General features: G+C 46.1%; 1 long non-coding RNA gene across 6 annotated transcripts in view; it reads right to left on the reverse strand.

Annotated features, from left to right (window-relative positions):
* LOC123648357 overlaps positions 1-12,048 on the reverse strand; it is a 33,581-nt gene extending 21,533 nt beyond the window's left edge. For 3 of the 6 annotated variants that reach the window (XR_006738588.1, XR_006738590.1, XR_006738586.1), the window contains exons 1-3: positions 9,372-11,590; positions 8,399-8,661; positions 7,761-7,980 (exon numbers count right to left, since the gene is read on the reverse strand). This is a non-coding gene — a long non-coding RNA (uncharacterized LOC123648357). Of the gene's footprint in view, positions 1-7,760; positions 7,981-8,398; positions 8,662-9,371; positions 11,591-11,742 lie in introns of those variants that run through there. The other 3 variants (XR_006738591.1, XR_006738594.1, XR_006738593.1) reach the window with 3 other exon arrangements.
* Positions 12,049-12,318: the final 270 nt, after the last annotated feature.

Genomic DNA, 12,318 nt, shown 5'->3' on the forward strand with positions numbered 1-12,318 from the left:
TAGGGATGGAAGACAGGATGGGTGGGCTGGCACAGGCAAGCCCTTGTCTTGGAGGATGCAGTTTAGATTTCACTCTAAGAACAAGGGGTAAAGCATGAAGGATTTCCAGAAAGGCAGTGACATAATCTGGAATTGCTGGGGTTTTTTTGTTTGTTTGTTTTGTTTTGAATTTTTGTTTTTAAAAGACTACTTTGGCTGCTGTTTAGAGAATGGACTAAAATAGGACAAGAGTGGAGTCAGAGAGACTATTTAGGAGGCTGAAGCAGACGTTCAGGTGGGAGGGATCCCCCTTTTGGGGAAACGATATGAATACTAAGTCGAAAGTCTGTGAAGACCAGACTAACCTAAGATCCTAGAACCTGGAAACTGTTAACTATTTTCTTAAAGGGCAGTGAGCAGAAGGGATTAGAAAACTTGTTTTATTCAGAAGACCAGCACCGTAACTTATCATAATAAATGCCCTCGGTGAGTGTGTTATACGAGGTGAGTACATTATGATGTACAATGTATTTTATCAGTCCAACAATCTTATCAGTTGGGCATTATTAACTCTGTTTTGCAGATAAAGTAGAGGCTTAGAATGGCTAAATGACTTGTCCAAGTTCACAAAGCTAATAATTGATGAAGGTGAAATTTGAATAAGTCCTTGCTCTCTCTGTCTCAGAAAGAAAGAAGGAGAGGAGGAAGGAAGGAAGGAGAAAGAGAAAGAAAGAAACAAAGGCTACAAGGTAGAGAAATGATAGAACCATTACAGGAAAGACCATATAAAAATTGTATCTACGGTTTCCCTGACTTGGGGGGGTTCAAAACATATACTAGAAATTAATTTTGAACACTTACTTCAAATTTTGGCTGACTGCAAGTGATGAGAAAGAAAAAAAAATGGCATGGTCAAACTTACAGAAAGCAATAGATTAAAAAGCATGGTGATTATAAAAACAAAATAAAGTAACATACATTTAACCAAAAAGAAAGAAAGGGAGGGAGGGAGGGAGGGAAGGAGGGAGAGGAAATGTTTCCCTTGCCCCAAGTAGGAAATAAAAACCCTTAGCAGAGAGGCAGCATTTCCAATGCAGCCTCTGTGCTGTCAAGGAAGGATCTGTGGGTAGACCGACGGGGGAAAGGCCCTTCACTTTAGGGGCACAGTTCCATCCCCACGCGATTGCCTTTTCCCTACGCTTAACTGAGAATTTTGCAAAAAGAAAATGGACTTTGCCTCATTTCTGTTACTCTGTTTTCTAAAGAAACAATGGCCTAGTGAGAAATCTCAGCGAGGTCAGGGCAGAGAGACTGTTGAGTTGGGGACACCCGCTGGGATTCCCAAACACAGGCGGCCTCCCTCGGGCAGGGAACGGGGACACTGTCTGGGCCTCGCTGGGGGGCGGGACGCGCTGCCAGTCGCTGCCGCTGCACCGTGGGTTTTGTTCGGAATGCGAGGATCGCCTTTTAAATTCCATTCTCCTCGGTTGCCATTGTTTTGTTTTGTGCATTGTTGGTTTTTCTGTTCAAAATACAACAACGTCTGGGGGTGGGGGCGCCCCAGATGCAGCAGGGACCCGGGGCTTCGGACTCCCCGAGCGGAAGCGCTTGGCTGCGGAGCCGGCCAGGCCTGCGCTTCCCAGACTGAATGAAGCCAAGGAACCTCGGCGCTGGCGGCGGAAGGTGTCACCGGGCAGTGCCCCGGGGAGCCGAGGAGCCAGGAAGCCAGAGTGCTCGGCCTCCCTCCTTCTGCAGGCTGGGGGCGGGGACAGAAAGCTGAGCCCGCAGCTGCCTCCTGGCCCACAGCTGCCCATCCCTGCCCTGGCCAGGCACATAGAGCTGGGCGGCCTCACCTCCCTCCCCGGGAGAGCCTGAACTCCTTCCTGGCAAAGGCAGAGGAAAACAAGCGCTGGTCTCAGGACAGCCATGGGTGCCCTGGGGGCACATCCAGTGGGGGGTAGAGTATATTTGAGATATGTACGATGTATACCATGCATTATCTCCTTAATACAGATCACATGTAGAATATATAGTATGCTTTATTTTACTTATCCTTCCAACAAATTAACCTGAAACTCAAAAAGATTAAGTCATCTGTCCAAGGTCACACAGCTAGTAAGTGGGCTGCTGAGAGTCAAACTCAGATCTTGACTCCAAACCCCTGCTTTTAATTTTTAGTATTCATGAACGGATTTGAAAAATCTGTTAAGCACCCACTACGTTCCAGGGAAGGACAAAGACCACTGGAGGGCCAAGGCTCAGAAAAGGTAGTGATGCCCCCTTCCTGTCCCACACCCAATGTGGAATTCACAATGAAATTGATTTTTTTAAGGTCACAGCATTTCAAAGGCTATGGAACTGAAGATAGCATATCTGATTTTTAATTTATATTTTTCTGATTGAAAAGTTCTGAACAAGGTCACTAGTGTGCTAATTTTTTCTCTTTTTTGTACACTCAAGCACACGCATGGGTAATCCAGGCCTAGGTATGATGGTGGACCAGACAGAAGCAGCATCCTTCTAGTCCAGGAGCTTGGAGCTCTTGCAAGAGGCAGGCATCCTACCCTATAAACATGCAGCGTTCTAAAGGGGAAGCCCGCAGCCCCACTGCAGGCTTCTCCCCCAGGATCTGGGATCCTGACACCCCCTACCTTGTCAGACCCAGAGCAAATCTATCTGGAGGCCAGAGAGCAGGGCTGGCAAAGCATGGGCTCCCTGGGGTAATTAGGCCTGAGTTGCCCACAGGTGCTACACAGGTGGTCTCAGCCCCCAGCGATGACCTAGGAGAAGCCCATGGGAGCCCTCAGCTGCAACCAATCCTCCAGCCTGCCTGCCTGCCTTCTTGAAATAGTCCAGATTTCACTTATTAAATATATTAATCCGAAGTTAACAATTTGAGCTTGTTTCCCTAAATGGCTTGAAGAGAAGAATGTAAGGAAAAAGAATTTGATCTGATGGGAAGGCTTAACCCTGATGGACTAAGTGGCCTTCATAGCCTGACTTTTAAATAACTGGAAATGGAGGGATTGTTCACAGAAGTGGAGAGCCGGAGGGTGAGCCCAACTGGAGTTAAAAAAACACAAACAAAACCCATCCCCTTCTCGGCCCCAACCTGCCATGTGACTCTGAGGACATTGCTTACTGCAGTGACAGCATTTTAAACAGCTGCCCAGAGGGGTTTTAAATAGACTTGATGTAATTCAATGATTTATAGAGTATGGGTTACCAAAATATTAAAGTTCTGAAATGTCCCTAAACCAAGACCATGGCCCCAGCATTACCCATTCTGAACCAAATAACTCTCTGCTGTTGGAGTGTGGTACATGTGGCTCCTTCAGAAAACTGTGGCTGCTCTAAATGAGAGGCCAGAAAAAGATAAACAGCCACTGATGAATAGAGACAACCTTCCATATAAAAACATACTCTCCCGGTCTTCAACAACCAGGCACCAATCTTCAGGAAACAAGCCAGGCAATTATTCTTTAATTGCATATCAAATCTAAGTATTCAAGGAAATTGCAGGGGGGATACACAAAGAAATGAATCTGGGTAATGAAGTGCCCCCAGACCTCTACTTTATAAAATAAGCCACAATTATGTAAACATTTTACAGCCTTAATCAATAGCCCCCTCAAATGTGATGGCCTAAAAGTGCACACAAGTTTGGACCTGGAGATCATTTCCATCCTTCCATTACATTCTTTTCATTATATCAGAGCAATCCTCCTTTTTCCAATCCTCATGTATCCCCCAGCCTCAAAGAGAACACCCTGAACCAAAGGCAGGTCTCAGAGAGTTCTGACAGTTTTGTTTATGTCAAAAATAATGAAAGATGACAAGCTATCACATTTAGACTTGTAACATGATCATTTGCTTCAGGACTCCCTGCTAAGATTAATTTGGAGACAGGAAAGAAGAAGGAGAAAGAGGAGGAGGACAAAGAGGAGGAAATGTGGTGCAGAAGGAGAAGGAGAACAGCTATTAGATGCTTTCTTTAAAAGTAAGGGAGTGGGATTGGCAACCTGGTAGGTGGTTTTTACTTAGCCAAGGGGCAGGAGAAAATTGAGTGAGTCTGTGTGTGGGTTTTTATCTAATGTTCCTTATTTGTAAATGCATATTTTGCTGAAGAGCATTACAGTGAGAAACAACAGAAACAATAGAAATCATTGATGATATGCCTCAGGTGTGGAAGAGAGTGGTGAGAAAGATCACTCTCTCCTGTGTGGTCACTATCACCACCATTACCACCAACACCACCAGTACCAACACTACCACCACCACCATCGCCAGCATTACCACCTCCATCACTGCCGCCACGAACACTATCACCACTACAACCACCACCACCACTATCTCCATCATCACTACCACTTCCACCACTCCCATTACTACTGCCACCACCTCACATAAGGAAGCATAATTTCTCTCGGGTAAACTTACATACCCAAAATAGTTACTAGCTCTCTTTCTGTCAATCCAAACCAATTATATTGTAGACTTCAACTTTTTTCTTTTGCAGAAATTCCTTTTCATCCTCAAGCTAAGGTCCTGCCATACCAAAGGGAAACTGAGTCTCAAGGCGAGGAATTCTTTTGTGAAATGCATCTTGGTTCTGGGCTTGGTAATTAGAAGAAGCCAAGATAATATGGCAAGCAAGGAACTTCTCTCTCAGATGGACTTTGGGGAAGACATAAAGGATTTCCAGCTAACAGACCTGGGTGCAGAAGACAAAGCACTTAACTTTTAGCTTCAAGTAGAAAACAACACACAGAAACCTCTTTTGAAAAAAACACAAAGGCATTGGACCCAAGCCTTCCACCCTCATTAGCCAGAGTCTTAGATGGGATGGAAAGAAGGTTTCATATCAAAGGCTAATTTCTACCTATTGGTGGTGGCTTCCTGGGACACTATATTGAAAGTTTTTTTTTTAAAGCTTGATAAGAGAAAAGTATACAAACACCACATATGCGCGCGCGCACACACACACACACACACACACACACAGAGTGATTAGTTGTTACTGAACACCCATGGGGTGAGGGGAGGAAAATGGAAACCTTTCCACCACCTATTTTCCATCTCCATCCTTCCCCCAACCCCCTCCCTGATAGCCATGTGTCTGATAATTCCACCTTTACACATGAGCACATCCTAAGGCACTAGCCTCAGAGGTCTAATACCATCTTCTGAGAACTAGAAAATCCATTACTAACACATTGGTTATTGGCTCACATTACCAAACCATACAAAACCAGAGGTAACTTGACTCGAGGCCTTGAACACAGTCAGGATGCACACTCAGTCTCTCACCTCCACTCCTCATAGCTGGTGTCTGCTTTACTCTCCCAAACTCACTTTCTCCGTGCCCCTGGCTATGGCTACTGGAAGTGTCAGAATCACATTCATGGCCTCAGGACCAGAGAAGAAAGGCTCTTCTTCTTTCTTTCCACCTGCTTTAGTTTGGGGGAAAAAATTCTGGGGGCAGGACTCTGTTTGGCCTAGCTTGAGTCGTGAACACATCTCTGTATCAATCACTGGGGCAGAGGTAGGGCATTATAATTGGCCCAGCTTGGGTCAGATGCCCATCCTCAACCCATCACTGTGGCCAGAGAGGTGAAGCCCTGTAAGCAGAAGGGCTGGGTCAAGATTGAGTGGAGAAGAGGAGGGGAGGAGGTTTGATTCAAAGAAGAGCAAGTAGAACAGTTGTAGTTACTAGGGCAATCGGTATGAGCTACACAGCCACTACAATTTGAGCTTGCTGAAGGAGTGATCTGAAAAACCCACAAGATGATGATGTAACTCAGCTATGCAAATATAAGCAAAATACTTGTTCTTGGCCGTGAAGACCCTGCCAGTTCTAGGGACAGTGGTGGCAGAGATGTTTATAAGCTCTAGCCTAAAACTGCAAAAGAATCAAACAGTGGGGGAGAAGGAGAAGGGCAGGAAGATGTTTATAATGCAGCTTCCTGGTCTCATCCCAGAGATTCTCTTTTACTATATTTGGGGCCCATGAATTTACATTTTTAAATCCCCTTTCCCCAGGGTAATTTTGACATATCAGGTTCACAGAGCAAGCTTTGAGAAATACTGTCCAGCACTTTGACACCATGTCCCAAGGTCAGATGCACAGCCAAGTTCTAATGAGAGTGGAACTGGGCATAGCAGGAAGTCTCCACCCTTTTTCAGCTATCCCAAGGAGTCTCCTACTGTTTCAGCTGCAAGCTAAAGATCCTCCTTCTCCCCATACTTTAGTCCTAAATTCTTTTAATCGAAGTCTTAAAACACCCAGGTATCCACCTCCCAGCTAACTTACTGCCCCAGGCTCCCAGGGCTTCACCCTTGCCTTCCTCCCTAGAGTAGCTACTCTGGCACTCCAGCCAGATTTGCCACTACGGCTATGGTGGGTGAAGACCCTCAGCTGAGTCCCTTTCCAGGAACTACCCTTGGACTACACCTAGGCTGAGGCCACATGCCCTGGCAGCAGCCTGTACCCGATGACAGGTCTATGCAGAGGTATAAAGGCCTGGCCCTTCTCTTGGGCAGGGTGACTCTGAAGAGTTATGCTAGCCCTGGAGCTTCCTGTGGGATTAGCTGTGTCTTGGTTGCAATTACATTGCTCATTGCTGTTAAATCCTCCCTCGACCCAGTCCTGCTTCCCCACCCCCACTCCCAGGTGTTGATCCTGAGGGCCTTTTGCAATAAACTTCCTCCATGCAATTTCCAGAGTGGGCTTCCCTGAGAACCTGACCTAATACCCAAGCCAACCCAAGCACCCTGTCCTTCACAGTGCTGTTCTCCTTGTTCCTGTTTTCAAGTAACAAATGAGCTCAACTACAAAGATGATACATTAGTCTAGAAGGTCTTCCAGGTAATAAGTATTTCAGAAAAGGTTTCTGCAGAAAGAGAGCAGGGATGGGCTTGTAGGGGAGAAAATTTGATAAAACTCAGTCAAATCACCTTGTGTTCAGGTCCTGTCGCAGTCTGAGCATCACTGTCCTAGGTGGTCCCAGGAGGCAGCACAAAGCCCAGAAGTGTGAGGAGTGGTGAGTGTGTGTGTGTGTAAAAGGCAGGGAGCTCTGCCTATCTTGGAAAGGACAGGGAAGGGAGCGGCCTTGAGGAACTAACGACAGGCCAAGAACAAATGAATTCAGCTTTAAGAGAGAATGTGATGTACAGATGGAGCCTTAGCGAGGACTCCAGAGCTCTGGGGTCCAGTCATGGCTCTGCCAATTCTAGCACTGTGCAAGGGCCTCCATTTCTTTATCTGTGAAATGGGAGTAATAATGACTGCCCAGTTTCTCACTCCCAGAAATCTCATGACAATTAAGTGAGATAATGCATGCAAATGTCATGAAAAGCCTGCTGTGCCCGTAGCCCCACCTCCTCCATGACCCTGAACTCTGTACTCCCTTACTGCCACTCCCCAAACCACCTGGAGCAGGGACCCTGCGCTTTCCAAAGCACTTTCCTAACAATCATTCTGCCACTTATTGATCACTCACCAGGTACACTTCCCACCAAAGGCCTCCATAACAGAGCGGGGAGGAAAATCCCAGTACTTTACTCATGTTCTGGAAAGCAAGTGTTTTCTGTGGTTTACAGAAGAGGAACATGAGCATCAAAAAGTTTATCAACTTTCCCAGTTTCACTCAGCTATTAAAAGAGGGAGTTAGGATTTGAATCAGTTTTGTCTGGTACCAAAGCTCTTGACCACTAGCCAAACTGTCTGAAAAAAAAAAAAAAAAAGAAAGAAAGATTCAAGTGACTGTTCATACTCCTACCTTAACCATGCCATTTTAGGAGAAAACTTCTGAGTAGTTAACAGAGTTGTGTTTTCTCTGGGTTTGGATAAAGGGTTAACAATGCAAGGTCCAAAACACACTAGGAACTTTTCTCTTTTGCTGCCTTCCAAACACACATGTACTCCCCGCCTGCTCCAGGGCTTGTAACATCCTTGCAGAGGCTGTGGCTTTATGACCTATCATCACCTTCGCGATCAGCCTGGAAGGGAAGAAAAAATATTATGTGAGAAGTTTTTCTCTCTCAAAGCCAGTCTTAAGGAACTAGTCATTTTCAGAGGAAAAGCAGGATTGTTGAAGGGCAATACACAGCGGGTTTATTTTAACCCTATGTGATGCAATAATAATAATAATTATTATATATATATGTAAAAAACGTGTTGCTTAAGCAAAGACTGAGGAGAATTGGGAGTCGGCTGGCTTGGGTTTAAGAACTGGTATGCAGCAAAACAGACAGAAATAGTTCTTTGGGGGAAAAGAAATCTAAAAAGAAAAGAAAAGAAAAGAAAGCTCCCTAGGTTTCAGAAAGGGCAATAAAGCGTGTGAAGGTGTATGCACTGTGCCAAAAGCAGAAGAATATTCCACTATAACCACAGCCCCAGTCATATGTTATTACTTACGCTATGGTTGACAATGACTGGCACAGGGCATGAAACAATAATGTCTGGTGGATTTGGCATCGCTCTATGTTAACAGGAAACCGTGTTCTTTTGATTCTGTGGGTTGGTTTCCTGCTGAAGGCCATCCATGGCAGAGCAGAGAGTATACAAGACTATTGTCCAATTTCCATTTTTCCCAGTGCCTTTGGCTTCTGGCAGGGGAAGCTGGCAGCCTTCATTTGATGTGATCAGGCCCCGGTTGGGTGCAAATAATGTCTGCAAGGCTGGTTGTAAATGTTGCATTTAGCAGGTTGGTTAAGGAAGGAAGAAATTATTGAAATGCAAAAGCGTACACATGTACAAACAACCAGGGATGAAGCTCCATTTGTTTGGTAGCAAATGCATACATTTGATTCATTCATCGCCATCAAGATCAAGGGACCATGATACAATGTAGCAGATCTGCCTCCCAAGGAGACCCTTGGAAATGTTTCAAAGGGCTAGACCCGCTCCAGGGAAGGGAATAAAGTAATAGGAAGGGTTTGGCTGGGCTTTGGGTCTCCTTCCTGTGTGGTATCTAAGCCACAGCATCTTGAAAAGTCACTGAAAACTTGATGGAGGCTAGAATGGTGGGCCTGAGCCTGAGCAAACCCAGGTGGATTCACTGGCGTCACCTTCCAGGACACATCCACCTGCATGTTTGGTATTCACAATAACATCATGGGCAGAATTTCGTGTTTGATGTATAGCATGACTACTTTTCATTGATTTGATTTCAGGATGGGATTGGGAATATTTCTGTTTTGGCTTCCTTATATTCTAATATCATGTCTGTAATAAGGTCATTCATTTTTAAATGATAAAGAAATACAATTCATGTTAATAATGGGCTTTGGCTGATCCTTGGTAAGGCAATATCACAACTGCTGGGGCATTTCCATCCTAAGCATTCCTGTCTGTCTCTGGTCAGTCACTGGGCTGCCAGCCAGGATACAGATTCTCTCTTTCTCTCTCTTTCGCCAGAGACATGATCGACTCCAGAGGTTCATCCTGAATATCTCTTATAACTCTCCTCACTGACCTGGGCCATCAGCACGTCACATGCTCTATCTCCTGTTTCAAGCAAAAATAATAGTTACAACAATAATAGTCATTTATCTCACTTCCAGGTAAGGAATTGTAGGCCACACAGCATATACAGGGGTAAATGACAAATACTTACTCAATCACATTTCTGCTGGGTCAGGCTTAAATAATATCTTTGGATCACCCAGGTAAGAGATCCTTCTTAGCCTCTGATCTATGAAATCCAAACCCCCTTTGTTGGGGCTATAGATACAACATCTCCATTGCCCCTACACACACACAGAGTTCTATGTCAAAAGCATACTCTCTGCCAGCATCAAAGCTCTGAATTGGTCACTCCCTTGATTGGCTTTGATAGGCAACCTGGAGACACTGGGGATGGCTAGAGCCAGATGGACAAAATGAGGCCTTGGAAAGAATAGTGAAGACCTCTCCAACAGGATGAGATTTCTTGGGAATGTGTAAGAACAGGAGGGGGAATCTGGCTATTGTTGGGGGGTGGAGAGTAAGAGCAGAATTTTGAGAACCAAGGCAGATGGATGACAGCAAGGAAGTCAGGAGTCACTGGGGAGAGGCTGGTGGGGATACACCTTTGTTGTCTCTGGAGATTAACAGGAAGTGCTGGATTGGTTCTGGCTCTCTTTTTGGTTAGCATTACTCACTCTCACATGCTCCTGTCTCCTCTGGCTCAAGCCTCAGCCAGCCTTTAGTTGAAGCCTTCATGTTGCTGTCTCTCTCCTTCCATGTTTCTTTTTCTCCTCCCTTTCTTCTCTCTCTCCCTCTCTCTCTCCCTCTCATTATTGTAATGTTTTGTTACTGTCTTTAATACTTTGTTCCAAGGCTGCCTGTCCTGGATGGATTGGTGTGCAGGGTGAGTGGCAGGTCAGTCGGGAGGACAGGGCTCTGAATGGCAGGCCAGAAGGTAGGGTCAAGAGAGCAGCCAGATGGTCAGGGTGTGTGTGGACAGTGGGTGTAGAGGTTTCTGACCTGGGTTTGGAGAACACAGGCACCAATCAGGCAAAGCTGCCACCCCCAGCAGGAGGGTAGCCAGCAGGAGGGTAGGCAACCAGCCGTCAGTCCTTCCTCCAGATCCACTCAGCCCAGCCTTCCTGGATAGGGTCACTCGGGCAGCTTCTCCGTCCCTCACCCGGCTTCTTTAAGGTTCTGTGAGAACCTGGGATCCTGGCTGCTCACAGAAGCTCCTGCCCTTGATCTCATTTGTAATACCTCCATTCTTCTCAGGTATCCACCCTCTTCCTCATCACGCCTGTTCCATTCCTGGTTGGGGCCCTTTCCTGGGTCTCCCAGTGCTCTGTCCTCATCCACCCCACTCGTGGGACTGCCTCGCCAGGGCTAGTCACTGGAACACCCAGATGGCGGCCCGGATCTCTGATTCCTCATCCTTGACTCTTTCTGCCCCTCAGTATTGCCTGCCTTTGCTTCCCAAATCACTGCCTATTGGCCACAAATGGTGCTTTTGTTAGATATAGCCTGAGATTCATTGGTCCAAGTCAAGCAGGAGTGATGCTAATCTGATAAAAAGTGTTTTCTGTTTGTTTTTTTTTTCTGTTGATGGTTTGAACTCCTACTGGAATTGGGACATTGCTTTTCCAGTTTCCAGATGCATTTTTGGAGCCCATGATTTAACTGAGATCTTCTATGATACATTTACGTTAAGGAGGCTTTTTAACCTCAGATGAGGCTTAGAACACACATAAAAGGGAGATCAGGGACACTAGGGGCCCTCAGTTTCCCCCTCACCCAATCAGCCCTCACACCCCTGCCATTATTCCAGAAAGGGGAGACTCAGGACCCAGAAAGAACCTTTGAACTGCTAAAGCCCAGTGCCTTTGGCATGTTCCATTCCTGTGTCCTCCCTCTTGTGCAGCAAAGTGTGCACATTTGCAGCATCCTGGATCTGTATATTCTGAATGTATTTCTCTTAATGAAGTCAAAAAGGTTGGCTTCCAAGCTGCCATTTGATTGGCCGTTTCTGTGTCTTTTTTCTTCCACTGAGACATACCCCACCACAGCAGGATTTTAAATTGTTTCTCATTGTATCTCTGGTTCCTAGAACAGGATCAACAAATATTTGTGAAGTAAATGCATGAATGATGGCTCTGACTCTTAGGTTCTGGATTTCTGTAATCACAGTAAGAGGCAAAAGGGCAAAGTCCATCTGGGCTGTGCCCATCCCTTCATCACCAGGGTCATGAAACTGCAAATCCTGTGACCCCAAGTCTCCTCATTCCCCTTGGAGATGATTCCTACTTACTTACTGTCCTTTCTTTTTTGCCTTGTTTTTCTTTCCCTTCTTGCATGTCTTTAACTCTCCTACTAACAACACAAATGACCCCGTTTCCTCTGCTGTTTCCAAACCACTATCCATGCCATTTTCCCTTCCATTTGCCTCTGGTGAAGAAAAAATAAAAAATCCTCCCAGAAATGTGACTCAGAAGTAATCAACGTAAATGTCATCCAAGGCCATGGGGAATTTCTCAGCCATGAGTCACATCCCCTGTGCTGAGAACCTGGGTTTTAGTTAAGGCACAAAGTTTCAAAACCAACAGCCGGAGACACCTCCTTCCTCCCCAGCCACATGCCCATTGGCTGCAGGAATTTCTCCTTGTCCCTCTTTGTTGTGGCCGCCCTTGGCCACATCAGGTGAAGGCTCGCTGCCCTTCCCAGCGAGGCTCCAGGGCTGTCGCAATGGACTTGAGCGCCCAGGCAGGAAGCACAGGGCTGCACCGCCTCTCCAGCAGCTGTGGCTGCCAGTTGAGGACCGGGAGACGCCACCCACAGCCAGGCTTCACCGTGGGCTCAGGGCCAGGGCACCTCAGATTTTCCACGCTAGC

This window comes from Lemur catta, chromosome 1 (assembly GCF_020740605.2).
Source record: "Lemur catta isolate mLemCat1 chromosome 1, mLemCat1.pri, whole genome shotgun sequence".
Classification (NCBI taxonomy): domain Eukaryota; kingdom Metazoa; phylum Chordata; class Mammalia; order Primates; family Lemuridae; genus Lemur; species Lemur catta.